The 27,804-nt window shown below is 45.2% G+C and overlaps 1 long non-coding RNA gene across 2 annotated transcripts in view; it reads left to right on the top strand.

The window, feature by feature from the left end:
- The window catches only part of LOC134987956 (uncharacterized), a 30,483-nt gene extending 4,138 nt beyond the window's left edge, over nucleotides 1-26,345 (top strand). The window contains exons 3-5 of one of the 2 annotated variants that reach the window (XR_010193501.1): nucleotides 19,284-19,318; nucleotides 20,584-20,635; nucleotides 26,311-26,345. This is a non-coding gene — a long non-coding RNA (uncharacterized LOC134987956). The remainder of the gene's footprint in view (nucleotides 1-19,283; nucleotides 19,319-20,583; nucleotides 20,636-26,310) is intronic. The other variant, XR_010193507.1, reaches the window with a different exon arrangement.
- The last annotated feature ends 1,459 nt before the right edge of the window (nucleotides 26,346-27,804 follow it).

Genomic DNA, 27,804 nt, shown 5'->3' with positions numbered 1-27,804 from the left:
TAGTGAAAGTACTATCCCGCCGGCCTAGCTCCTCCCCCTGACATCAGAGGTCTTTTCTCTGACGTCCTAGTGGATGCTGGGTACTCCGTAAGGACCATGGGGTATAGACGGGCTCCGCAGGAGACTGGGCACTCTTAAAAGAAAGATTAGGTACTCTATCTGGTGTGCAATGGCTCCTCCCTCTATGCCCCTCCTCCAGACCTCAGTTAGTATCTGTGCCCGGCCAGAGCTGGATGCACCCTAGGGGCTCTCCTGAGCTTCCTAGAAAAGAAAGTATTTGTTAGGTTTTTTATTTTCAGTGAGATCTGCTGGAAACAGACTCACTGCTACGTGGGACTGAGGGGAGAGAAGCGAACCTACTTGCTTGCAGCTAGCTTGGGCTTCTAAGGCTACTGGACACCATTAGCTCCAGAGGGATCGAACACAGGCCCAGTCCTCGGTCGTCCGGTCCCGGAGCCGCGCCGCCGTCCCCCTTGCAGAGCCAGAAGAACGAAGAGAAGTTGAAAATCGGCGGCTGAAGACTCCGGTCTTCATTAAGGTAGCGCACAGCACTGCAGCTGTGCGCCATTGCTCCCTTAGCACACCACACACTCCGGTCACTGATGGGTGCAGGGCGCTGGGGGGGGCGCCCTGGGCAGCAATTAGATTACCTTACTTGGCGAAAAGCACATAATACAGTCTGATAAACTGTATATGTGCATTAACCCCCGCCATTAAAGTACATAAAAGGACAGAAGCCCGCCGCTGAGGGGGCCGGGCCTTCTTCCTCAGCACACCGGCGCCATTTTCTCTTCACAGCTCAGCTGGAAGGAAGCTCCCCAGGCTCTCCCCTGCAGTATCCTGGTACACAAAGGGTAAAAAAGAGAGGGGGAGCACATAAATTTAGGCGCAAAACTGTGTATATAAGCTGCTATAGGGGAAAAATCACTCAGTATAGTGTACATCCCTGTATTATATAGCACTGTGGTGTGTGCTGGCATACTCTCTCTCTGTCTCTCCAAAGGGCCTTGTGGGGGAACTGTCTTCAAATAGAGCATCCCCTGTGTGTGTGGTGTGTCGGTACGCGTGTGTCGACATGTCTGAGGTAAAAGGCTCCTCTAAGGAGGTGATAGAGCGGACATGTGTGTGGGAGGGTGTTTCCGTCGACAACGCTGACACCTGTTTGGATATGTGTAAGTGCTGAGGTAAAATTATTGCACAAAAGGTTAGGGAACAGAAAGGAAATCTACCCTGGTCTGTCCCTATGTCACAGAGTCCTTCAGAGTCTCTCTATGTTCACTATCCAAAATAACAAAGTATCGACACGGAGTTCAACTCCACTGTCGACTAAGATAATGCAAAGTTACAGCCAAGAGGGCTAAAAGATATTCAATATATGATTATTGGAATAAAAGATGATTTGCATATCACTGATGACTCATCTGTCCCTGACACGAGAGTACACATGTTAAGGGGAAGAATGCTGAGGTAAATTTCCCTCCTCTCATGAGGAAAAAGAGCGGGAATCTCCAGACAAGAGACGGCAGCTTCCCACAAGAGAATTCTCAGGCTGTATCCTTTCCCCACTAGGGCCAGGATGTGTTGAGAATCTTCCCCTTGGGTGTCCTGTTTGCACTAGCTATTCTCAGGGATCCTGCAGATAGTGTGCACATTCTAGTATACTACCCAGACCGGCGATTGTGTCGGCATGGGTTTATAGCGCTGTGGCAGCGTGGACAGGTACCTTATCAGCAGAGATTGAGACCCTAGTATGCATATAAATATTTTAAGATGCTGTCTTAAGTGATAGATATATAATTATAAAGCATGCCCAAAGGGACATGAATATACTGGGTCCTAGAGACAAAAGCTATGTCGATTTCTGCTTGACGTGTCCTGTAGAATATACATTGGACAGATGATGCCGACTCAAGAGGCATATGGAAGGCTGAGGATTGTGTGGAGAAAGGTTCTCGGGCCTGGTCTCCACAGCTATAGCTGGTGATTCTGATATTTTGCCTTATATTCCTGCACAGCCTAGGAAAGCACGACATTATTAAATGCAGCTTTTCGAATAAAGAAACAAGAAAGTCTGAGGTGCGTCCTTTCTTGTCAGAGCCGGGGGCAGAGGAAAGAAGCTGTACAACACAGCTAGTCCCCAGGAACAGAAGTCCTCCCCGGCCTCTACAAAAATCCACCGCATGTCGCTGGGGCTCCACAGGCGGAGCTAGGCCCGGTGGGGACACGCCTTCTTAAGTTCAGCCACAAGTGGGTTCACTCCCTGTTAGATCCCTGGGCAATAGAAATTGTATCGCAGGGATACAGGCTGGACTGTGAGAAGATGCCCCCTCACCGAGGACCCGGCGGGCTTCCCCCCAAGAGAGGGAGCCAGTGTTAACTGCAATTCGTAAATTGTATCTTCAACAGGTGGTGGTCAAGGGTCCCCTCCTTCAACAAGAGGGTGTTATTATTCGACCATGTTATAATCCCGAAACCAGACGGTTCGGTTAGACCCATATTGTATTAAAATCCGTGAACATATACCTGAAAAGGTTCAGGTTCAAGATGGAATCGCTAAGAGCAGTCATTGCAAGCCTGAAATGAATCGGGACATAAGGGATGCATACCTTCGTGTCCCCATTTATCCACCTCATCAGGCGTACCTCAGAATTGCGGTACGGGATTGTCATTACCAATTTCACCAAGGTAATGGTGGATATGGTGGTGCTCCTGCGGAAGCAAGGTGTCACTATTATCACATACTTGGATGATCTCCTCATAAAAGCGAGATCAAGAAAGCAGTTGCTGGACAGCGTATCACCTTCTCTGGAAGTGAAACGGCAACACGACTGGATTCTATATATTCCAAAGTCGCAGTTGGTTCCTACAGCTCATCTGCCTCGCCTAGGCATGATCCTAGACACAGACCAGAAGAGGGTTTATCTCCCGATAGAGAGAGCTCAGAAGCTCATGACACTGGTCAGGAATCCATTGAAAACCGTCAGTGCATCACTGCACTCGAGTCCTGGGAAGGATGATGGCATCATATGAGACCATCCCTTTCGGCTGGTTCCATGCAAGGACAATGGAACTTACTGGACAAGTGGTCCGGATCACATCTTCAGATGCATCGGTTAATCACCCTATCCCCAAGGGCCAGGGTGTCTCTCCTGTGGTGGCTGCGGAGTGCTCACCTTCTCGAGGGCCGCAGATTCGGCATTCAGGACTGGGTCCTGGTGACCACGGATGCAAGCCTCCGAGGGTGGGGGGCCGTTACACAGGGAAGTAAATTCCAAGGTTTGTGGTCAAGCCAACAGACTTGCCTTCACATCAATATCCTGGAACTAAGGGCCATATACAACGCCCTAAGTCAAGCGGAGTTCCTGCTTCGCGACCAACCGGTTCTGATCCAGTCAGACCGCAGGGGCTCATGTAAACAGCCAGGGCGGCACAAGGAGCAGGGTGGCGAGAGTAGAAGCCACCAGAATTCTTCGCTGGGCGGAGAATCAAGTAAGCGCACTGTCAGCAGTGTTCATTCCGGGAGTGGACATGACCTCCACCCGGGAAAGTGGTGACTTCATCAGGAAGTCTTCACGCAGTTTTGCAAATTGATGGAAACTGCCTCAGGTGGACTACATGGCGTCCCACCTCAATAAAAAGATAAAAAAGGTTTTACGCTGGGTCAAGGGACTCTCAGGCGATAGCTGTGGTCGCACTAGTAACACCGTGGGTGTTCCAGTCGGTCTATATATTCCCTCCTCTTCCTCTCAGACCCAAGGGCTGAGAATTGTAATAAACGGAGGAGTGTGAACAATATTCTTTGCTCCGGATTGGCCAAGAAGGACTCGGTACCCGGAACTGCAAGAAATGCTCTCAGAGGACCCATGGCCTCTGCCTCTCAGTCAGGACATGTTGCAACAGGGACCCTGTCTGATCCAAGACTTACCGCGGCTGCGTTGGACGGCATGGCGGTTGAACGCCGGATCCTAGCGGAAAAGGGCATTTCGGATGCAGTTATTCCTACGCTGATAAAGGCTAGGAAAGACGTGACAGCAAGACTTTTTCACTGTATATGGCGAAAATAGGTTGTTTGGTGTGTGGCCGGGAAGGCCCTACAGAGGAATTCCAGGGGGGTCGATTCCTGCACTTCCTACAGTCAGGAGTGACTATGGGCCTAAAATTAGGATCCATAAAGGCCAAGATTTCGGCCCTATCCCTTTTTTCTCTCAAAAAGAACTGGCTTCACTGCCTGGAGTTCGGACGTTGTTACAGGGGTGCTGCATATTCAGCCCCTTTTGTGCCTCCAGTGGCACCTTGGGATCTCAACGTGTGTTGGATTCCTAAAATCCCACTGGTTTGAGCCACTTAAGACTGTGGAGCTAAAATATCTCACGTGGAAAGTGGTTATGCTTTTGGCCTTAGCTTGGACTAGGCGTGTGTCAGAATTGGCGGCTTTGTCATGTAAAAGCCCATATCTGATCTTCCATATGGAAAGGGCAGAATGGAGGACTCGTCCCCAATTTCTCCCTAAGGTGGTATCATCGTTTCATTTGAACCAACCTATTGTGGTGCCTGCGGCTACTAGGTACTTGGAGGATTCCAAGTTGCTGGACGTAGTCCGGGCCCTGAAACTTTATGTTTCCAGGACGGCTAGAGTCAGAAAAACTGACTCGCTATTTATCCTGCATGCACCCAACAAGCTGGGTGCTCCTGCTTCAAAGCAGACTATTGCTCGCTGGATCTGTAGCACGATTCAGCTTGCACATTCTGCGGCTGGACTGCCGCATCCTAAATTAGTAAAAGCCCATTCCACGAGGAAGGTGGACTCTTCTTGGGCAGCTGCCCGAGGGGTCTCAGCTTTACAACTTTGCCGAGCTGCTACTTGGTCAGGTTCAAACACTTTTGCAAAATTCTACAAGTTTGATACCCTGGCTGAGGAGGACCTTGAGTTTGCTCATTCGGTGCTGCAGAGTCATCCGCACTCTCCCGCCCGTTTGGGAGCTTTGGTATAATCCCCATGGTCCTTACGGAGTACCCAGCATCCACTAGGACGTCAGAGAAAATAAGTATTTACTCACCGGTAAATCTATTTCTCGTAGTCCGTAGTGGATGCTGGGAGCCCGTCCCAAGTGCGGACTCTCTGCAATACATGTATATAGTTATTGCTTAACTAAAGGGTTATTGTATGAGCCATCTGTTGAGAGGCTCAGTTGTTATCATGCTGTTAACTGGGTATAGTTATCACGAGTTGTACGGTGTGATTGGTGTGGCTGGTATGAGTCTTACCCTGGATTCCAAATCCTTTCCTAGTAATGTCGGCTCTTCCGGGCACAGTTTCCCTAACTGAGGTCTGGAGGAGGGGCATATAGGGAGGAGCCAGTGCACACCAGATATAGTACCTAATCTTTCTTTTAAGAGTGCCCAGTCTCCTGCGGAGCCCATCTATACCCCATGGTCCTTACGGAGTACCCAGCATCCACTACGGACTACGAGAAATAGAATTACTGGTGAGTAAATTCTTATTTTTTCCAACTTGATTCTAGCATCTTCCGTCCTCTTTCCCATCAGTGCCTCCGCTCACTTTTATATTTATCTTAAGTACATTCTCCATCCATTCTCCTGTCCCCCTCTTTCTGTGTCTCTGACCCCCCCACCGTGCTTCTGCTCCCTATGCCATCTGTACCTCTGCCGAGTGTGCTCGGCCCACAGCACATAGGCATTGTAGGTGGAGAACCGACATATCTCCCTGCTGCTGCCGCCGCCCACATCCACCGTGACCCAGCAGTAGCAGATACACTGCTGCTAATAGATACTTTAGGGAGGGCAGCGTGGTGCAGCCTCTACCCCATCTGCTCCGCACCTTCCTCCCTCCCGTCATCTCCTGCAGTGAGGAGAACCAGCTCATCTCCCCGCCTCTGCCGGTATCCACTGCGACACAGTAACACTGCTGCTAACAGATACAGCGAGCAGCAGTGTGCAGTCTCTAACCCATGCGCTCCGCACCTCCCCAACCTCTTCAGTCATTTTCTGCAGTGAGAACCAGCACATCCCCCCACCATTGTCCGCATCCACCACTGATAATAGATACAGCAGGCAGCAATGTGCCGTCTCTACCCCCTGTGCTCCGCGGCTCCCCCCCCCTCCACAGACCATCACACACGCACTCACTCTCTCTCGCCCCCTCAGACTCTTCTGCTGTAATGTGTAAAAAGGTGGACTCTCCTGCTGTAATATGTAAAAAGGGGTCTCTGCTGCCATAATGTGTAAAAAGGGTGTCTCTGCTGTCGTAATGTGTACAGAGGGGGACTCTGACGCAGTAATGTGTAAAAAGGGGACTCTGCTGCCGTAACATGTAAAAAAGGGGCTCTGTCTGGCATAATGTGTAGAAAGGGGGCTCAGTCTGGAGTAATGTGTATAAGGAGCTCTACCTGGTATAATGGGGGTCATTCCGAGTTGTTCGCTCGGTAAATTTCTTCGCATCGCAGCGATTTTCCACTTAGTGCGCATGCGCAATGTTCGCACTGCGACTGCGCCAAGTAAATTTGCTATGCAGTTAGGAATTTTACTCACGGTTTTTTCTTCGTTCTGGTGATCGTACTGTGATTGACAGGAAGTGGGTGTTTCTGGGCGGAAACTGGCCGTTTTATGGGAGTGTGTGAAAAAACGCTACCGTTTCTGGGAAAAACGCAGGAGTGGCTGGAGAAACGGAGGAGTGTCTGGGCGAACGCTGGGTGTGTTTGTGACGTCAAACCAGGAACGACAAGCACTGAACTGATCGCAGATGCCGAGTAAGTTTCGAGTTACTCAGAAACTGCACAGAGTTGTCTTATCGCAACATTGCGAATCTTTCATTCGCAATTTTAAGAAGCTAAGATTCACTCCCAGTAGGCGGCGGCTTAGCGTGTGCAAAGCTGCTAAAAGCAGCTTGCGAGCGAACAACTCGGAATGACCCCCAATGTGTATAAGTGGCACTACTGTGTGGAGTATTTTGAATAATTTAGACTACTGTGCAATGTAACATGAATTGGTATTATTTTGCGACCACGACCCTTCCCCATGAAGCTACGCCCATATATTTTTTGTGAAGGGGGGGATTAGTGCACCAATTGTCTTCCTAGCACAGGGAACCAAAATGTATAGTTACGGCTCTGCCTCTGCCACCATGTTCATTAGTCCCTCTGCCTCCACCCTCATGTGCATAGGCAGATCCAGGGGGGGCACTTGGGTCCGAGCTCCCCGCCCTGTCGTTTCTGACTTCATTTTTTTCAAAAGAAGAACAGCAGCAGCACTACTGCTATTTCTGTCAGTCAGATTTGATAAAAGAGATGGCAGGCACTAGGGCCCACCGCGGCTCTAACAGCAAGTCCGTGTGGTAACCAATTGGGAGGCTGGAGCTGCAGCTCCAGCCTCCCCATGCTCACACCGCAAACTACCTCCCCCACTGCCAGCCAGCCAGAGTCCAGCCCAGGCGCGGGGTTCAAATGCCAGCATCAAGTAAGACTGTTACTTATGACGGCACAGAGGGCTTCATTAGCCCTCACTGCACCGCACAGTTTCCCAGCGCTTCCTCCTCCACTTCATTTATCACCATGCTAGGTGCAGTCAAACTCAGCCTCAGCTTTGAGAAGGTGGCCTGTGTGATTGTGACAGGGCTGTCCTGCAGAGGTCTTATGCTGCTTGTTGGAGATCCAGCTGGTTGCTTCTGCTAATTAAAGATGGGCAGTTCCTGTCCTGCAGTCTAAGTCTCAGTGCAGTGCCAAAAACAAGGTATGCTGCACCTGCCACCACCAACTAAAGACTTTAATAATTATATTGTGCTGGGGTGCCTTCCTGGCTCCCATACCTAATGGAACAGGTGACAACATTTTAAGGCCCAATCAGCCTTCTCATCAGGGTGAAACATTGGCAATAAACCAGGATGCACTCCTACAACCAATCATTACCTGATGGCGTATTCTGTGATACCACACACCTTATCTGGGAGCACACGTGTCTTAGGTGCATGTAAATATAACTATTACCGTTACCCTATCATGGTGCCCCCCCTTTCATTTTCTTCTGGATCCGCCCCTGCTGAGCGGGATATAGAACACACCCTACCTCCCATGGGACATCAAAGCTGCTGCTGATGGCACCCCCACCTCTACCGCTGGAGGATGGCTAGGGGCCCCAGTCCATTGCTTTGCTCAGGGGCCTACACTGCTAAGACGACCCTGTATGGATACCTAATGGACAACCTTCTACAGGCCAAATACATCTGAAATGTGTTTGCTAAAGGACTGTTTGGAAACATCCTTCAACAATTCTGGTAATACCTTGCTGCTCAAACTGGACTTATATTGTACAGACTAATGTGGAAGTCCTAATAGAGACTAATGCTTGATCCAGGAGCTGGTAGAGTGGCTTCATATTAATGAATTATTGCTATTTGCTTGCACAAACTAGTACCTATTTTTTATATTTTTTTGCTATGTTGTTTTAATAAATGTGTGTTTTTATTATCTAATCTGTCTGTTAGTATATTATTAATGGATTACTAGAGCGCTGGTTACCTTTGTTTTTCTAGTCATTCTGATAGTTTGGAAACTGACAAACCCCTCTACCAGCTGCTAGTGACAGCGCGATGGGAAATATTACTATTGTTATTAGAGATGAGCGGGTTCGGTTCTCCGAGATCCAAACCCCCCCAAACTTCATGTGGTTTACACGGGTCCGAGGCAGCCTCGGTTCTTCCCGCCTTACTCGGTAAACCCGAACGGGGCAAAATGTCATCATCCCGCTGTCGGATTCTCGCGAGATTCGGATTCCATATAAAGAGCCGCGCATCGCTGCCATTTTCACTCGTGCATTGTCGAGATAGCGAGAGGACGTGGCTACGTTCTCTGAGTGGAAAGCTCAATATCAGCTCAATATTAGTGCTCATTATTTGTGCTGCATTGTGGTGACCAGTATACTACAGTACAATAGTCCAGTGCTGTTCTCGCTGCCCAGTGTCAGTTCAAGTATCCTCATCAGTGCTCATTGTCTTGCTGCTGCATTGTAGTGACCAGTATACTACTACAGTACAATAGTCCAGTGCTGTTCTTGCTGCCCAGTGTCACTTCTAGTATCCTCATCATTGCTCAGGATTACTACTCATTGTCTTGTGCTGCATTGTGGTGACCAGTATACTGCAGTACAATAGTCCAGTGCTGTTCTCGCTTCCCAGTGTCAGTTCTAGTATCCTCATCATTGCTCAGGATCACTACTCATTGTCTTGTGCTGCATTGTGGTGACCAGTATACTACAGTACAATAGTCCAGTGCTGTTCTCGCTGCCCAGTGTCAGTTCTAGTATCCTCATCATTGCTCAAGATCACTACTCATTGTCTTGTGCTGCATTGTGGTGACCAGTATACTACAGTACAATAGTCCAGTGCGGTTCTCGCTGCCCATTGTCAGTTCTAGTATCCTCATCATCAGTGCTCAGTATCACCACTCATTGTCTTGTGCTGCATTGTGGTGACCAGTATTCACAGTACAATAGTCCAGTGCTGTTCTCACTGCCCAGTGTCAGTTCTAGTATCCTCATCAGTGCTCATTGTCTTGCTGCTGCATTGTGGTGACCAGTATACTACTACAGTACAATAGTCCAGTGCTGTTCTCGCTGCCCAGTGTCAGTTCTAGTATCCTCATCATTGCTCAGGATCACAACTCATTGTCTTGTGCTGCATTGCGGTGACCAGTATACTACAGTACAATAGTCCAGTGCTATTCTCGCTGCCCAGTGTCAGTTCTAGTATCCTCATCATTGCTCAGGATCACTACTCATTGTCTTGTGCTGCATTGTGGTGACCAGTATACTACAGTACAATAGTCCAGTGCTGTTCTCGCTGCCCAGTGTCAGTTCTAGTATCCTCATCATCAGTGCTCAGTATCACTACTCATTGTCTTGTGCTGCATTGTGGTGACCAGTATTCACAGTACAATAGTCCAGTGCTGTTCTCACTGCCCAGTGTCAGTTCTAGTATCCTCATCAGTGCTCATTGTCTTGCTGCTGCATTGTGGTGACCAGTATACTACAGTACAATAGTCCAGTGCTGTTCTCGCTGCCCAGTGTCAGTTCTAGTATCCTCATCATTGCTCAGGATCACTACTCATTGTCTTGTGCTGCATTTTGGTGACCAGTATACTGCAGTACAATAGTCCAGTGCTGTTCTCGCTTCCCTGTGTCAGTTCTAGTATACTCATCATTGCTCAGGATCACTACTCATTGTCTTGTGCTGCATTGTGGTGACCAGTATACTACAGTACAATAGTCCAGTGCTGTTCTCGCTGCCCAGTGTCAGTTCTAGTATCCTCATCATTGCTCAGGATCACTACTCATTGTCTTGTGCTGCATTGCGGTGACCAGTATACTACAGTACAATAGTCCAGTGCTATTCTCGCTGCCCAGTGTCAGTTCTAGTATCCTCATCATTGCTCAGGATCACTACTCATTGTCTTGTGCTGCATTGTGGTGACCAGTATACTACAGTACAATAGTCCAGTGCTGTTCTCGCTGCCCAGTGTCAGTTCTAGTATCCTCATCATTGCTCAGGATCACTACTCATTGTCTTGTGCTGCATTGTGGTGACCAGTATACTACAGTACAATAGTCCAGTGCTGTTCTCACTGCCCAGTGTCAGTTCTAGTATCCTCATCAGTGCTCATTGTCTTGTGCTGCATTGTGGTGACCAGTATACTACTACAGTACAATAGTCTAGTGCTGTTCTCGCTGCCCAGTGTCAGTTCTAGTATCCTCATCATTGCTCAGGATCACTACTCATTGTCTTGTGCTGCATTGCGGTGACCAGTATACTACAGTACAATAGTCCAGTGCTATTCTCGCTGCCCAGTGTCAGTTCTAGTATCCTCATCAGTGCTCAGGATCAGTGCTCATTGTCTTGTGCTGCATTGTGGTGACCAGTATACTACAGTACAATAGTCCAGTGCTGTTCTCGCTGCCCAGTGTCAGTTCTAGTATCCTCATCATTGCTCAGGATCACTACTCATTGTCTTGTGCTGCATTGTGGTGACCAGTATTCACAGTACAATAGTCCAGTGCTGTTCTCACTGCCCAGTGTCAGTTCTAGTATCCTCATCAGTGCTCATTGTCTTGCTGCTGCATTGTGGTGACCAGTATACTACTACAGTACAATAGTCCAGTGCTGTTCTCGCTGCCCAGTGTCATTTCTAGTATCCTCATCATTGCTCAGGATCACTACTCATTGTCTTGTGCTGCATTGTGGTGACTAGTATACTACAGTACAATAGTCCAGTGCTGTTCTCGCTGCCCAGTGTCAGTTCAAGTATCCTCATCAGTGCTCATTGTTTTGCTGCTGCATTGTGGTGACCAGTATACTATTACAGTACAATTGTCCAGTGCTGTTCTTGCTGCCCAGTGTCAGTTCTAGTATCTTCATCATTGCTCAGGATCACTACTCATTGTCTTGTGCTGCATTGTGGTGACCAGTATACTACAGTACTATAGTCCAGTGCTGTTCTCGCTGCCCAGTGTCAGTTCTAGTATTCTCATCATAGCTCAAGATCACTACTCATTGTCTTGTGCTGCATTGTGGTGACCAGTATACTATAGTACAATAGTCCAGTGCTGTTCTCGCTGCCCAGTGTCAGTTCTAGTATCCTCATCAGTGCTCAGTATCACTAGTCATTGGCTTGTGCTGCATTGTGGTGACCAGTATACTACAGTACAATAGTCCAGTGCTGTTCTCGCTGCCCAGTGTCAGTTCTAGTATCCTCATCATCAGTGCTCAGTATCACTACTCATTGTCTTGTGCTGCATTGTGGTGACCAGTATTCACAGTACAATAGTCCAGTGCTGTTCTCACTGCCCAGTGTCAGTTCTAATATCCTCATCAGTGCTCAGGATCAGTGCTCATTGTCTTGTGCTGCATTGTGGTGACCTGTATACTACAGTACAATAGTCCAGTGCTGTTCTCGATGCCCAGTGTCAGTTCTAGTATCCTCATCAGTGCTCAGTATCACTGCTCATTGTCTTGTGCTGCATTGTGGTGACCAGTGTACTACAGTACAATAGTCCAGTGCTGTTCTCGCTGCCCAGTGTCAGTTCTAGTATCCTCATCATTGCTCAGGATCACTACTCATTGTCTTGTGCTGCATTGCGGTGACCAGTATACTACAGTACAATAGTCCAGTGCTATTCTCGCTGCCCAGTGTCAGTTCTAGTATCCTCATCAGTGCTCAGGATCAGTGCTCATTGTCTTGTGCTGCATTGTGGTGACCAGTATACTACAGTACAATAGTCCAGTGCTGTTCTCGCTGCCCAGTGTCAGTTCTAGTATCCTCATCATTGCTCAGGATCACTACTCATTGTCTTGTGCTGCATTGTGGTGACCAGTATTCACAGTACAATAGTCCAGTGCTGTTCTCACTGCCCAGTGTCAGTTCTAGTATCCTCATCATTGCTCAGGATCACTACTCATTGTCTTGTGCTGCATTGTGGTGACTAGTATACTACAGTACAATAGTCCAGTGCTGTTCTCGCTGCCCAGTGTCAGTTCAAGTATCCTCATCAGTGCTCATTGTTTTGCTGCTGCATTGTGGTGACCAGTATACTACTACAGTACAATAGTCCAGTGCTGTTCTCGCTGCCAAGTGTCAGTTCTAGTATCCTCATCATTGCTCAGGATCACTACTCATTGTCTTGTGCTGCATTGTGGTGACTAATATACTACAGTACAATAGTCCAGTGCTGTTCTCGCTGCCAAGTGTCAGTTCAAGTATCCTCATCAGTGCTCATTGTTTTGCTGCTGCATTGTGGTGACCAGTATACTACTACAGTACAATAGTCCAGTGCTGTTCTTGCTGCCCAGTGTCAGTTCTAGTATCTTCATCATTGCTCAGGATCACTACTCATTGTCTTGTGCTGCATTGTGGTGACCAGTATACTACAGTACAATAGTCCAGTGCTGTTCTCGCTCCCCAGTGTCAGTTCTAGTATTCTCATCATTGCTCAAGATCACTACTCATTGTCTTGTGCTGCATTGTGGTGACCAGTATACTATAGTACAATAGTCCAGTGCTGTTCTCGCTGCCCAGTGTCAGTTCTAGTATCATCATCATCAGTGCTCATTGTCTTGTGCTGCATCGCGCTGCTCAGTGTCAGTTCTGAGTGTCACTGCTCAGTAGTATCGTCAGTGCTCAGTATCACTGATCAGTGTCTTGTCAGAACAAAATGTTTTGGAGGTTGTGGAGGTGTCTTCCTCAGAGGAGTCTGTATCAGGTTCTTAGGATTGCCTTGAGTGGTTTCATCCCATTAGGATGGAGACAGAATGGCTGGATAGCCTAGGAAATAAGATTCCTCAGAGTTCATTAGGGCATACCCTCTTAAGTTGCTGGAAAAAAGCTACGAAGAATGCTCTAGATATGGATCAGTCCATTTCATCTAGGACCACCTCAGCTCCTGATACACAGGTCTTGCAGGCCAACGCGGACATCGATGCCAACACAGGGATCGACATAGAAGTTAGAGGGGGGCACTATGATAGATTGGAATATAAAATTCAGCAATTTATCAATGCCATTAGGGATGTGTTAGAAATACCTATACAAATAGAGGAAAATTCTTGTATGCTAACTGCAAAATCATTAGTGACATTCCCGGTTTCGGAAGAGTTGAATACCCTATTTGAAAGATCCTTGTTAAACCAGAAAAGGTTTTTCACATCCCCAATAAAGTACTTAAGACATATCCCTTTCCTGAGGAGGATAGAAGGAGATGGGAGATTCCTCCCATAATGGACATTTCGGTGTCCAGGCCATCAGGGGTAATTACATTACCTGTACCAGGCTCGGCCTCGTTAAAGGAACCAACTGACCACAAGATAGAGACAACTCTAAAACCCATTTACACGGCTACTGGAGCCACCCTTAGGCCCACTATTGCATGCACTTGGGTAGCTAGGGCTATGTTAAAATGGTCAGACAATTTAATAGAAGAACTTGATACAATCCATAGGGATAATGTTGTCTTGATTCTAGGTCACATAAAGGATTCGGCTAAATTCATGGTGAAAGCCATGAGGGACATTGGGCTGATAAATTCTAGAGCATCCTCCATGGCAGTAGCGGCTCACAGAGGTCTCTGGATCCGCCAATGGAACGCAGATGCTGAATCTAAGAGGTACCTCCCCTTCGCAGGTGAGACACCAGTTGGGGACACGCTGAATACAAATCCTTCCGCAGCACCACCTGTGAGGAGACGTAACTCTGCTTCTCTGTGTTAGGCGCCGGGGTCCGCTCGTCGGTGCGGTCCGGCGCCTAGCAACCAGGGATGCCGTGCATGTACAGCCGCCGGCTCCCTGGCAACGCTAGACGCCGGGCGCACGGAGCCGCATGGACCCTAACAACGGGGACGCCACTGGCGGACCGCGTTCCCCGTTGCTGGGTCCATTTAAATTAATAAGGGCACCTGTTTCCTGGCCGTGCAGCAAGGCAGCTGCACGGCATTTAGTCCAATCAGCCTCTAAACAGCTGATTGGAGGACTCCCTGTTAAGTACACTTCCAGGGCTTCTCACAGACGCCGGTAATAGCTTCCTGCATGCTGTATCTGTTTGCTGAGAGTGTTTCCAGTCCTGCTGTACCCGGTCGTTCCTGTCCTCAGTTGTCCTGTACTCGGAAGTTGTCATCTGTTCCTGGAGTCCTGACTGAGCACCTTTAAACATCCAGTGGTGTTCGTGAGTCACGGCGTAGCCGTGTGTTGCGGCTTGGCCGCTTTATTACTTATTATTTATTATCTGTGTTTCTGAGCTTTTGTGGAGGATTCCGCTCCCACAGATCCACTCTGGTATCCAGCGGTGCTGGATAGGAGTAACGGACTAGTGGATTTTGGTTGTTCTTTTTATCTGGCGGTTTGTCCGCGCATACTTCTGGTTTGGTTAGTTAGCTTGTTGCCCCTGGCCTGTTGTCAGTCAGAGGTCCTCTTGTCATCATCCTGCCTCGGATTTCCCTTTGTCTCTCACTAAGACCGGGGGGCACCGGAGTTGGGCAGACATAATCCGCCTTTCAAACGTGGCTGCCAGGGGCTCAAGAAACCATAGTCTCGCAAGGGATTTCCGATAGCACGGGTGAGACAATAGAGTTAGGGCGCCAGGGGCAACTAGTCTTTCCAGCTCCCGTAACCAGCATTCCCTTCCAGTACTCTGGCCATTGCCATCAGATCTCCTCCGGTCAGGAGTACTGGAATCATAACACTCTGATGCAGTCCCCTTGGGCTGCCAGATCGAGAAAATTCGGGAGGGCCTACTTCTGCACGAGGCTAGGCCATAGAAAGAGCAGAAAGTCTGCACCCTCTACAGGTGCACGGGTTCAGAGGTTGGATTCTACTCTCTTAGCGTCCTCAGCGTGACGTGGAAGGACTCCCATGTGGGGGTCCACTGGGGGGGGGGGGGGATCTCATCTACATCACTACAGGGGAGCCTTAGTGATTATTATTAAATCCTGGGTAATAAAAATTATTACCCAGGGTTAGAAACTGGATTCAGGAGTTTATCTCTGGCTGTTTGTTTAATCAGCCCTTCCAATTGTTAGGACAGTGGGTTTGTCCCTGTCATATATAAAAAAAAAGTTTTTTTTTAAAGTTCCATCATATCTGCCACTTCCGTATATGTCCAGTGGTACTGCCATTTGATATAATTCCCGACATTACTGCCATTTAATTCCAATGATTTTATCATTTTCTTCCAGTGATTTGGACCAATAATACCATTGATTAGAACGAATAATTCCTGTGATACTGGCTTTTAATTCTAGTGATTTTGTCATTTTCTTCCAGTGATTTGGACCAATAATAATACCATTGATTAGAACGAATAATTCCTGTGATATTGAGGTGTTTGTGTCGCTTAGCTTAGCCATCCAGCAACCGCCATCCAGCGACCTTGGTGCACCTCTTATTTTCTTTGCATCATGTGCTGTTTGGGGACTATTTTTTAAGTGCAATCCTGTCTGATACTGCAGTGCCACTCCTAGATGGGCCAGGTGTTTGTGCCGCCCACTTGGGTCACTTAGCTTAGTCATACAGCGACCTCGGTGCAAATTTTAGGACTAAAAATAATATTGTGAGATGTGAGGTGTTCAGAATAGACTGGAAATGAGTGGAAATTATGGTTATTAAGGTTAATAATACTATAGGATCAAAATTACCCCCAAATTCTATGATTTTTGCTGTTTTTGAGGGTTTTTTAAAAAAAAACATGTGAATCCAAAATGCATCCGAATCTGACAAAAATTCTTAAGGGAGGTTTTGCCAAAATGCGTCCGAATCCAATACACGGCCGCGGAACCGAATCCAAAACCAAAACACAAAACCCGAAAAAAGTCCGGTGCACATCTCTAATTGTTATATTGATATTGTATTACTGTATATGCCATTTTGAATATTAAAGCTTTTTTCTATTGCACGCCCTTTACAGATATTTATATCAGTTCTAAAACATCATTCTTTGCACAGATGTAAATAGAATCAACCTGTACCAGAATGATGGAAAGAAAAATATATGGAGAGGGCTTGTAATGGCTCGTGATCCGAAGCATACCACATCTTCTGATGACATATTCCTGCATGGCTTCCAATGGGTAACCGTTCAGATGGTCGACAATATTAAGGTCAACACTCATTAGGTCAACATTGACATGGTTGACATGGACAAATGGTCGACACATGCAAATGGTTGATGCATAACTGGTCGACACATCGAAAGGTCGAAATGCATTTTTTAAAATAAATATATATTTTATGGAACTTTTTCATACTTTACGATACACGTGGACTGCGATTGGGAACGGTAACCTGTGCCGAGCGCAGCGGTAGTGGAGCGAAGCACCTTGCCCAAAGTATGGCGAGTGAAGCGAGTCATGCGAGGGGACGTGGTGCGCTAATTGGGGTTCCTCGTCACTTTATGCAGAAAACGACACCAAAAAAAGTAAAAACACTCATGTTGACCTTTTCATGTGTTGACCTTTCATGTGTCGACCATTTTCATGTGTCAACCATTTGGTCATGTCGACCATGTCAATGTCAACCAACAGTGGTTGACCTAATGAGTGTCGACCTTAACATAGTCGACCATTCATACCGGAACCCTTCCAATGGCACTGAGTCAGTAGTGTTTTTTAGATGACAGAACTCAGCTGAAAGCAGCTGGATGAATTCTGACGTGTAGAGGGATATGCTGCCTGCTTAGATTCAGTTCTACAAAGTTGATTGGACGGCGCATCACAGAACAGATGGAAAATGATCCAAAACATACGTCAAAAGCAATCCAGATTTTGTAGGAGAAAAAATGAAATATTCTGCAATGGCCACGTCCATCACCTGATTTTAACCTGACCTAGCATGCATTTCACTTGCTAAAGACAATACTAAAGCCAGAAAGACCCACAAATATACAAATGAAGACATCTGCAGTATAGTCCTGACAAAGCATAACAAAGGAGGAAACCCAGCGTTTTGTGATGTCCATGGGTTCCAGATTTTTAGCAATCATTGCCTGCAAAGGATTCTTGACAAAATCTTAAAAATGTACATTTTATTTATGATTATGTTAATTTGTTCTGAGACCCATAAAACAGGAGACTGTGTATAAAAATGACTGCCGTTCATAAATGTTTAAAAAAATATTTTTGTTTAACCGCTTGAATGAAATCGGAAAGTTTGCACTTCAATTGTATATCCATTGTTTAATTTCAAATAATTTGTGGTGGATTACAGAGATAAAATTATGAAAATTGTGTCAGTATCCCTGAACCTAACGGTATACTCTGTGATACAGGGAAATGTCAGCTAAAGACATGTTGACAGCACTGGAGACAGCATAGCAAGATGAGTCACATCAGAAGGATAATTTTAAGGTGTGCCTTATACAACACCAAGTTATGTGAATGCAGCAGTACAAGTGACTACACTGCTAAAATTGTCTGTTTCTCAGCAACTAGCATCTGTAGGACTACAAGAAGATGATGAAGAGACCACTACTGTGAGGTTACAGAAATTGATGCCAGAGTGTGACTTCCAAGGTGTGGGGTTGTAAGCAAACACAGCAAAATTAACTAAAGACACTGGGGCTAATTAAGACCTGTTCGCTCGCTAGGGGCTTTTTGCAGTCCTACTTTCGCATAGTCGCCGCCCATAGCGGAGTGTGTAGCAGAGCTGTACACACAGATTTTGTGCAGTCTCTGAGTAGCCCAGGACTTACTCAGTCACTGCGAACACTTCAGCCTGTTCGGGACCTGATTGACGTCAGGAACCCTCCCTGCAAACGCATGGACAAGCCTGCGTTTTTCCAAACACTCCCAGAAAACGGTTAGTTGCCACCCACAGATGGATTCTTCCTGTCAATCTCCTTGTGAATGCCCGTGCGAACGGATCCTCCACACAAACCCATCGCTTAGTGGTGATCCGCTTTGTACCCATGTGACGCCCCTGCGCATTGCGTGGTGAATATGCATGCGCAGTTTAGACCTGATCGCCAGCTATACAAAAATGCAGCCTAGCGATCAGGTCTGAATTAGGCTCACAGACAGAGCAAAGTTACTGCTGTTCCAAGAACATGTACCCTGTGAGTTAAGTGCTGAAATTACTGCATTACATACAGTGTGAAAAAATAAAAAAATGCAAGTTCAAATGCTACAATTGTCACAAGAAAGGTCACAAGGCACTTGAGGCCAAGCAATAGAATATGTTTATGATGCAAAGTAAGAAGTGAAACAGCAAAGTTGAATCAGTCACAGATAGTCACAAAAAAGATTGCTGCTACATTGATTCAGGTGCAACCAGACATTTTTAGCTGCAATGAGGAATTTTTCACCACATTCAACATATGTGACCCTATTAAAGGGAATGGCAATTATGTCCATACAGCTGCAAAAGTTGTAACAATTAAAGCCCGCCCACAGAGGAGGATAGTCACCGGAATGTCAGTGACTGACACAGAAAAGCTCATATGTGATAGCAATGGGGAAACAAAGTCATCAGCCATTCCCAAGTCAGCAAACTGTACTAAAGCACCAATTTAGATAATACATTCAGATGTTTAGTCCAATTGTAACCCTTCCCCCTATTACTAATTTAATATGATACTATTCCTTATTTCATTAAGGGATGGTTACTCAGTATATGTGCCTCCACCCAAGCTGGTTATTGTAAGGCTCGCCTGGGTAAGCCTCCCACCTGAGGTGTATGTGTGATGGTGTTCAAATCAATTACTCATTACATATTATATTGTACCTTTCTTCTCTTCCAGATTTCCAGGATCCAGGTCAAGCAACACATATAACGGTAAGTAATGTAATTTAATTACAGAATCATACTGAAACACTTCTGCATTAATAAACTGTCTTGTGGAGCATAAAGACAATATTACTTTCAATATATATATATATATTACTACTAATCCTATACATAGTAGTTTGCATGCAATACAAAAAAAACTTTCACCTGTTTTCAATTGAGACTGAGTTACCCGGGTACTCGTTAAAACTAATGTGCACAAAGGGGCCAATACCATAAAAAAACATTCCATATATAGAAGGATTCTGTAAACTGACAGTGGTATTCTATTCTCTGTTTTACATGGAACTGGAATTATTTAAGCCGTTGCTGATGAACCCTATTGCAATTGTATTCCAGTGTCATAGGTTTAATTAGAAATACTATTCCTGGGATACGGTTGTGGTGATTTACTGCTTAAGGATATCTCAGTCCATGAAACACTGTAGCATTAGCTTGTAGTACTCACAGTATTTTGTTACTTGTGTTTCTATTTGGGCAACAGAACTTATTATCTCTCTGACTCTTATGTAACAATTCCAGCTGTCTCTTCCATTCAGTGAGATCAGATACTATTTTACAGTTCTTTTCATATCCAGTCTTTAGAAACATCTAATATTTCCAATCACACCGAATCCGGTATTTCTATTACTCTCTATGCTTCTGGGATATATCCCTAGTAATAGTCTATATAATACTGTCAATTAGATTCCTTTCATATATATATGATATTCCTCCCTCCTTGCAGCTATTTCAGGGCTATAATGACATTTAAATTTATTCGGAAATGCCATATGCAAGTCACTATATTTATTAGCCAGTCTATGAATCTTTATAGCTATATTAGCTGTCAGAATTTATCAGCCTTGTACCCCCACTCGTGGACTTGCTTTTCCCGCCCTGCAGGTTATTACTCCAGCAGCGCGCGGACCATATAATGACCCCATCTGCCGCTCTTTGCTGCCCTGCAGGCTATTGCTGGCCCACAAGGTCTCAAGCCCACCTTGAAATATACACCACCATTTCTATGTTAAATAAATTATGGCAGCAGACCACCATCACCATGTATGACACAACCACTCCACCTCATCACTACCATGTATATATATATATATATATATATATTAATTTCATATATTTATTCTTATTATAGCTATTATACATTTCCCCTTATACTAACAACAACTATTATTAAGTTAAGGCTAAATAATCAATAATTAACAATATTCATGTTACACTCTCCCCCTGGTGATCTATATATCTCTCCTTCCCAGTTTATCAGATCATCAAATATCTTCCTCCTTCCAATACCCAAAGTAGGGCCAGGTAAGTACTATACTTGGGTGAATTATTTGAGGTAAATATGCAGGTTTACCTAATTCCGGATATGTTAATATTAAAGGAGGTTTTCGTTCCCTGAATGTCCTATAACTAGGCACGTTTTCCTCACCAGCATCTAAGATCCTGGATTCACTATCGGGATCCATACTTGGATTAACCTCAGTATCGCCGATACCCCCTTCTGATATAAGTCCCCACTCGTATTCTAACCCTCCTTCCTCGTTATTAGTATTGACGGGTATATTACCCTCATTTTCCGGGGAGCTTTCAGTAAACATCTTAGGTGTGTTATGATCAGATAACCAGGGAACAGAGGTATCAGCACTTCTATCATAATAAAAATATCCTAGGCCTTGTTCCCTGTCCTCATCATCCTCATTATGACCCGCTAAACTTTCAGGAGATTGGCATTGGCCCTGAGAAGATCGTAATCTATTACTGTCTTTCCAATTATATCTTAATTGTTGCTCATTTTCAGTACAGTCAGGGAGACGAAGATTTTGTGATATAGGCAAAAGATGCTGTCGGTGGTATGTAAGAACTGGTCCCTCCCCTGACTCTGACCTTAGTTTATAAACTGGTATGTTAGGTAATTGTTCAATTATCACATATGGATCAGGTTTCCATCGATAAGATAATTTTTGTCGGTGGGGAAGTCCTAATTTCTGCACTAGAACCCGATCTCCTATTTCTAATACATTCTCTTTTACTCTCATGTCATATCTTTTCTTGTTTGCCATCCCAGCTTTCCTAGCCTTTTCCTGAGCTAACTCATGAGCATATTTTAGCTCTTTCCGTAAATTGTTGATATATTGAGAATGAGTCTGTCCCTTTGCATCTCTGGATGGAAGTCCTAAAGAGACATCTATGGGCAGTCTGGCTTCACGCCCAAACATCAGCTCATATGGGGAGTACACAGTAGATTCATTCTTAGTGCAATTATAGGCATGCACCAGATGGCATATCCTTCTATTCCACTTTGTTTTGCACATGGGACCCAAAGTGCCCATCATGTCGAGCAGGGTACGATTAAAACGTTCTGGTTGAGGATTACCCTGCGGATGGTAAGGAGTAGTTTGGGATTTCTTAATCCCGCAGCACAGACAGAGCTCCTTAATAATTTTTCCTTCGAAATCCCGCCCCTGGTCAGAATGCAATCGGGCCGGTAAACCATAATGAACAAAGAACCGCTCCCATAGAGTTTTGGCTACTGTAACGGCTCTTTGATCTGAAGTAACATAAGCCTGGGCATAACGGGTGAAGTGATCCGTTACTACAAGTATGTTACATTCCTTCCATGGTGAGGTTTCTAATGATAAATAATCAATGCATACTAGATCCATGGGACCATGGCTCTGAAGATTAATAAAAGAAGCGGACTTAGTGGGAAGAGTCTTCCTCAAAACACAACTACCACAGGTCTTACAGTAGTTCTCAATATCCTGCTCCATTAAGGGCCAGTAAAACCGGTCAGTTATCAGCCCCGTTGTCTTGTCTATCCCAAGATGGCCATGCTGATCATGTAATGCATTCAAAATAGATTCTCTATAACACCGTGGCGTAACTAATTGTAATTTGAACTTCCCATTGTATTTAACGGATTCTCGATACATTATTCCATTCCTCAGAGTCAATTGCTTTATTTGTCGCATCAATAATTTAGATGCATGTGTCAGAGAACTAACATCATCACATTCAGCACAACCAGACTCAAGATAGCGTATGACAACGGAGATATCGGGTTCATTCCGTTGATCAATGCGGATTTGTTCTTGACTTATGTGTCTCAAACCCCCTAATTCTAATTGGCTTAACCAGCAATAGGCCAGAGGTAAAGCATTGTCAGATGCTCCTAGGGCACTAATACATTCCCCACTCTCTGCAACTACACATGAGATGCTAAAACACAATCCCTTGATAGTAGTTGCAGGAACTTCAATCCACTCAGATCTATCTATTTCCTTCTCAATTCTAGATAACCTGGACAAAGAGTCTGCGTCTATGTTATTGATGCCTGGGCGATATTTAATCTTAAACTCATAAATAGACAAGGCAGCTAACCACCTGTGCCCTGTGGCATCTAGTTTAGCAGTGGTAAGCACATAGGTCAGGGGGTTATTGTCAGTGAACACCTCAAAACTTGCCCCCTACAGGTACTCATGAAATCTATCAGCTACAGCCCATTTAAGAGCAAGGAATTCCAATTTATGTACAGGATATCTCCTCTCACTATTGGACAATCCCCGACTGATATAAGATACAGGTTGTAACTTTCCGTCATGAGTTTGGTACAACACGGCACCCAGACCATCAAAAGACGCATCCACATGTAATGTATACGGCAGAGTGGGGTCCACATAGGCCAATACAGGAGCATTGGTAAGACTTCATTTTAACTTGAGGAAGGCCTCTTCACACTCCTGAGTCCATCTATCCCCAAACTCTTCATAAGGTTTGAAATATCCTTTTTTTTTACATGATGTGGCCATTGTGGTTTTACCAACTGGTGGATACCCCTTGGTCAAATCAGTGAGAGGGCGACATATTACAGAATAATAGGGCACAAAGCGGCGATAGTACCCACAAAACCCGAGGAAAGATCTTAACTCCTTTAATTTAGTGGGTCTGGGCCACTCATTCACCGCTTCAACTTTTGTTGGGTTAGTAGAAATGCCCTGTCAACTCACCACATGTTCCAAATAAGTAACAGAGGGCAGGCAGAACTTGCATTTGTCCACAGAAAGTTTAAAACCTTTCTTCAATAATCTATCCAGTACCCTGAGCAGACGGTGGTTATGTTCCTGCAGAGAGGACCTGAAAACGATAATATCATCGAGATAAACTAATACCTCACGATAATTCATATCACCCACCATCTGCTCCATGGTCCTCTGAAAAGTTGCCGAAGCACCCTTGATTCCCTGGGGCATCTTCAAAAATTCAAAGAAACCCAAAGGGCAAATGAAAGCAGTCTTCTCTCTATCCTGAGGACTCATAGGTATTTGGTAATACCCACTCCGCAGATCCAACACTGTGAACCACTGACTCCCCTGCAAACAGTCCAATGCCTCCTATATCCTAGGAACCGTGTACTGATCTGGCACAGTGCGTTGGTTAAGTGTGCGATAATCAATACACATTCTAATTTTGCCATTCTTTTTTCGTGCCACTACGATAGGAGAAGCATATGGACTTTCAGAGTGTTGAATAACTTCTGTTTCCAAGAGAGTCTGAAGATGCTGTCTGACATCATCGAAATCTGCAGGAGCAAGTCTGCGTGACCTCTCCCTGAAGGGAGTCTCATCAGTCAGCTTTATACAGTGCTCCACACCTCTTGCTTTTCCCAAATCCCATTCCCCAAGAGAGAAGACATGCTTTCGTTCCAGCAATTCTTCACATAAAGTATTTTGTTCTGCCAACCCAATATCACTCCCCTGGAAACATGGATTTAAGTCTTCCATGGACAGGCCCCGAGCAAGAGAGGAATCTCTGTGATCAGGCTCCCCGTCCCTGTATTTCTCATGGCAAGTCGCCATAGTAATAGCAGTCGCTTCCTTACACATTTTTAAACACCAATCACTGAGGACCCTAAACAAATGAGCATTAGTCCCAATGATCACTGGCATTACAGTTTTATCACCTGGTGATTCTGGGCATACCAGAGCAATTAGAGGTAATGGCTCTGACACTCCCATAAATCCCTCCGGAAACTCTATGTTGACTGCCACATAACCTAAATATGGGTATTTCTGTTCACTCAATCCCCAAATTACCAGTCCTTCCAGGGGCATGATAGGGACATCAGATAGGTAATGTCTATACCAATGCTCAAATATAATGGACACCTGGGACCCACTGTCCAACAAAACAGGGCAGGGATGTCCATTTAATTTAACAACCACATGTGGAGCAGGTCCTATAATACCATCCGGAATAGAACTACTCCACTGGGTACTCCCCATTGAATCTACATCTAACTTCTGGGAGATGGCGAGGGGCCCGCCAATCTCCCGCCATCGTTTCCCTGATGAGGAGAAATATTTGACTGAACATTAGTTCCCACTTCATTCATTCCCCAGTCTATAGAACATTCCATTGCTCTATGTCCTAACTGTCCACATCGGAAACACCCTCTGCTTATAAAATTTCCACCTCTCCTAAAATTTCCCCTACCACTATTAAACCCCCTATTGGAATTACTGGAAGTAATGCTGGAGGGTTCCACCCGTTTATTTAGTGCCAAAATAAGCTGGTCTATTTTCTTATTCTGTTCCACTATCAGAGTAACTAACTTGTCTTCCCTCGACCCTTGGGCCTCAGGGGAGGGTACCACCACTTTGACAGCTTTGGTATGAGTCTTTTCCCTAGTAGCAATTAACACTTCATCCTGTGTAATTTCCTTAATTAGATCATTAAGGGTGGGACTTCCTAATAATAAAGTTGTAAAACGCAACCGCTGAGCTACAGGGTCAGTTGTTAATGCTCCCCTAATTAATTGTTTCAAGCGGCTACTATCAACTTCTGCGGGAGCTAACCCTCCTTTATCTACAATTTTATGGATTAATTTATCAAGTCTATACACATACTGTGATAACTTTTTTCCTGTCTCCTGATAAGTATGATGGTATCTGGCAACCAAATCACCTACGTCCTCCAATGTCCCATATGTGTAGTCTAAGGCCTGAAAGTAGTCAGCCACAGCAGCCCCAGGATTACTTTTTCTAGTAGCTTGAATAATTCCCATAGCGGGTCCCCGTAAACTCTCTACTATCCTTTGTTTTTTTTATATGATCGGGGCAATGCCACTCCTCAGACTGCTGTATAGCTGCCTCCCTCCAGGCCTCATAAGGTTCCTCGCCAGTAGGCACAGGAATTATTCCTGAAAAAAGCCTCAATCACCTATAACTACCCTCATAGTGCCATCTTTCCAATTGATGTACTACTTTATCAGCTATAACCTCTAACTGGTTACCTAATTTTTCTTCAATGCCCTGTGTTTGACTACCCTTTCCCACAGCCACAGAGGGATCTCCACTATCTGGAGAAGACATGTCCCCCACAATTAATGGTTCAGCAGCCCTTTCACTGCCATCCTTTTCAGGCCATATAATTATCCACCTGCGTTCTGGGTTAGATCTCACAGCCACCACTTTGGGAAGCAATTCAGACTCTAAATCATGACTGGTAGTTATTAATACAGCACACATCTCTCCACTTTCCCTAAATTGTTTATCAGCAATCCTTGGTTGCTTCACCCCAAAGAGAAACAGCATCTCTGTCATAATGGTACCATCAGTGGTGTCTGTGAGATCCCCCATCAATACAAAACTCCTTTCAGGAGTTACTCCCTTCCTTATACACCAGTCAAATACTTCACTCCTGGTATATTGTGACATTCTGGCTACTGTGCTTCACTTACCCATGAGTATCTTACAAAATGATCTCAGCAGTGCCTCCAAATGTAACCCTTCCCCCTATTACTAATTTAATATGATACTATTCCTTATTTCATTAAGGGATGGTTACTCAGTATATGTGCCTCCACCCAAGCTGGTTATTGTAAGGCTCGCCTGGGTAAGCCTCCCACCTGAGGTGTATGTGTGATGGTGTTCAAATCAATTACTCATTACATATTATATTGTACCTTTCTTCTCTTCCAGATTTCCAGGATCCAGGTCAAGCAACACATATAACGGTAAGTAATGTAATTTAATTACAGAATCATACTGAAACACTTCTGCATTAATAAACTGTCTTGTGGGGCATAAAGACAATATTACTTTCAATATATATATATATATATATATATATATATTACTACTAATCCTATACATAGTAGTTTGCATGCAATACAAAAAAAACTTTCACCTGTTTTCAATTGAGACTGAGTTACCCGGGTACTCGTTAAAACTAATGTGCACAAAGGGGCCCATACCATAAAAAAACATTCCATATATAGAAGGATTCTGTAAACTGACAGTGGTATTCTATTCTCTGTTTTACATGGAACTGGAATTATTTAAGCCGTTGCTGATGAACCCTATTGCAATTGTATTCCAGTATCATAGGTTTAATTAGAAATACTGTTCCTGGGATACGGTTGTGGTGATTTACTGCTTAAGGATATCTCAGTCCATGAAACACTGTAGCATTAGCTTGTAGTAGTCACAGTATTTTGTTACTTGTGTTTCTATTTGGGCAACAGAACTTATTATCTCTCTGACTCTTATGTAACAATTCCAGCTGTCTCTTCCATTCAGTGAGATCAGATACTATTTTACAGTTCTTTTCATATCCAGTCTTCAGAAACATCTAATATTTCCAATCACACCGAATCCGGTATTTCTATTACTCTCTATGCTTCTGGGATATATCCCTAGTAATAGTCTATATAATACTGTCAATTAGATTCCTTTCATATATATATATGATATTCCTCCCTCCTTGCAGCTATTTCAGGGCTATAATGACATTTAAATTTATTCGGAAGTGCCATATGCAAGTCACTATATTTATTAGCCAGTCTATGAATCTTTATAGCTATATTAGCTGTCAGAATTTATATTCCATTCTATTATGCCCCTCAGTTACTCTATTAAGCTACTGCAAACTTATTGTTGAATTAGGCCACCGAGAACTGGTATCTGCAGTATGAAAATTACTTAAAGCAGAGTGTCTTCTTGAGTCTATATTGCCCCGTGTGTGTAGACTGCAGAGGGCAGTGTAGTTTTATTTCACTTACACATCCCTTAGTTATGCTGCTGCTGCTGGAGGACGCTCCCCCGACTCCTCCCCAATGATGTGGTGAGCAATGGAACTGGGTTTTCCCTTTGTGGGAGGCGGAGGATCCAGTCAGCTCCGCCTAGCCTGGACTGCCATGGAGACGTCGCTTCCGTCCTCCTCCGCTCAGCTACCATCAGCCCAGCCTGGCCCGGGAGAGGCCACCTCCTCCTGGAGCCTCCGGCGGTGTCACCCCAGCTCCGCCTCAACTCCTTTCTCAAGGTATTGCCTGGCGTGGGTAGCGCTACTCAGTCCCTGCGGCGCCGCTGTATGTTTACAGCATACAGCTCTATTAGCGGCCCGAGGGAGATCTGAGCACACACACACTAGCCAGGGGAACAGCAGTCTAACCTCACCGCCGGCGGGGAGCTCTA

This window comes from Pseudophryne corroboree, chromosome 2, assembly GCF_028390025.1.
Source record: "Pseudophryne corroboree isolate aPseCor3 chromosome 2, aPseCor3.hap2, whole genome shotgun sequence".
In the NCBI taxonomy this organism is placed as follows: Eukaryota; Metazoa; Chordata; class Amphibia; order Anura; family Myobatrachidae; genus Pseudophryne; species Pseudophryne corroboree.
This window is presented reverse-complemented; position numbering and strand designations above follow the sequence as displayed.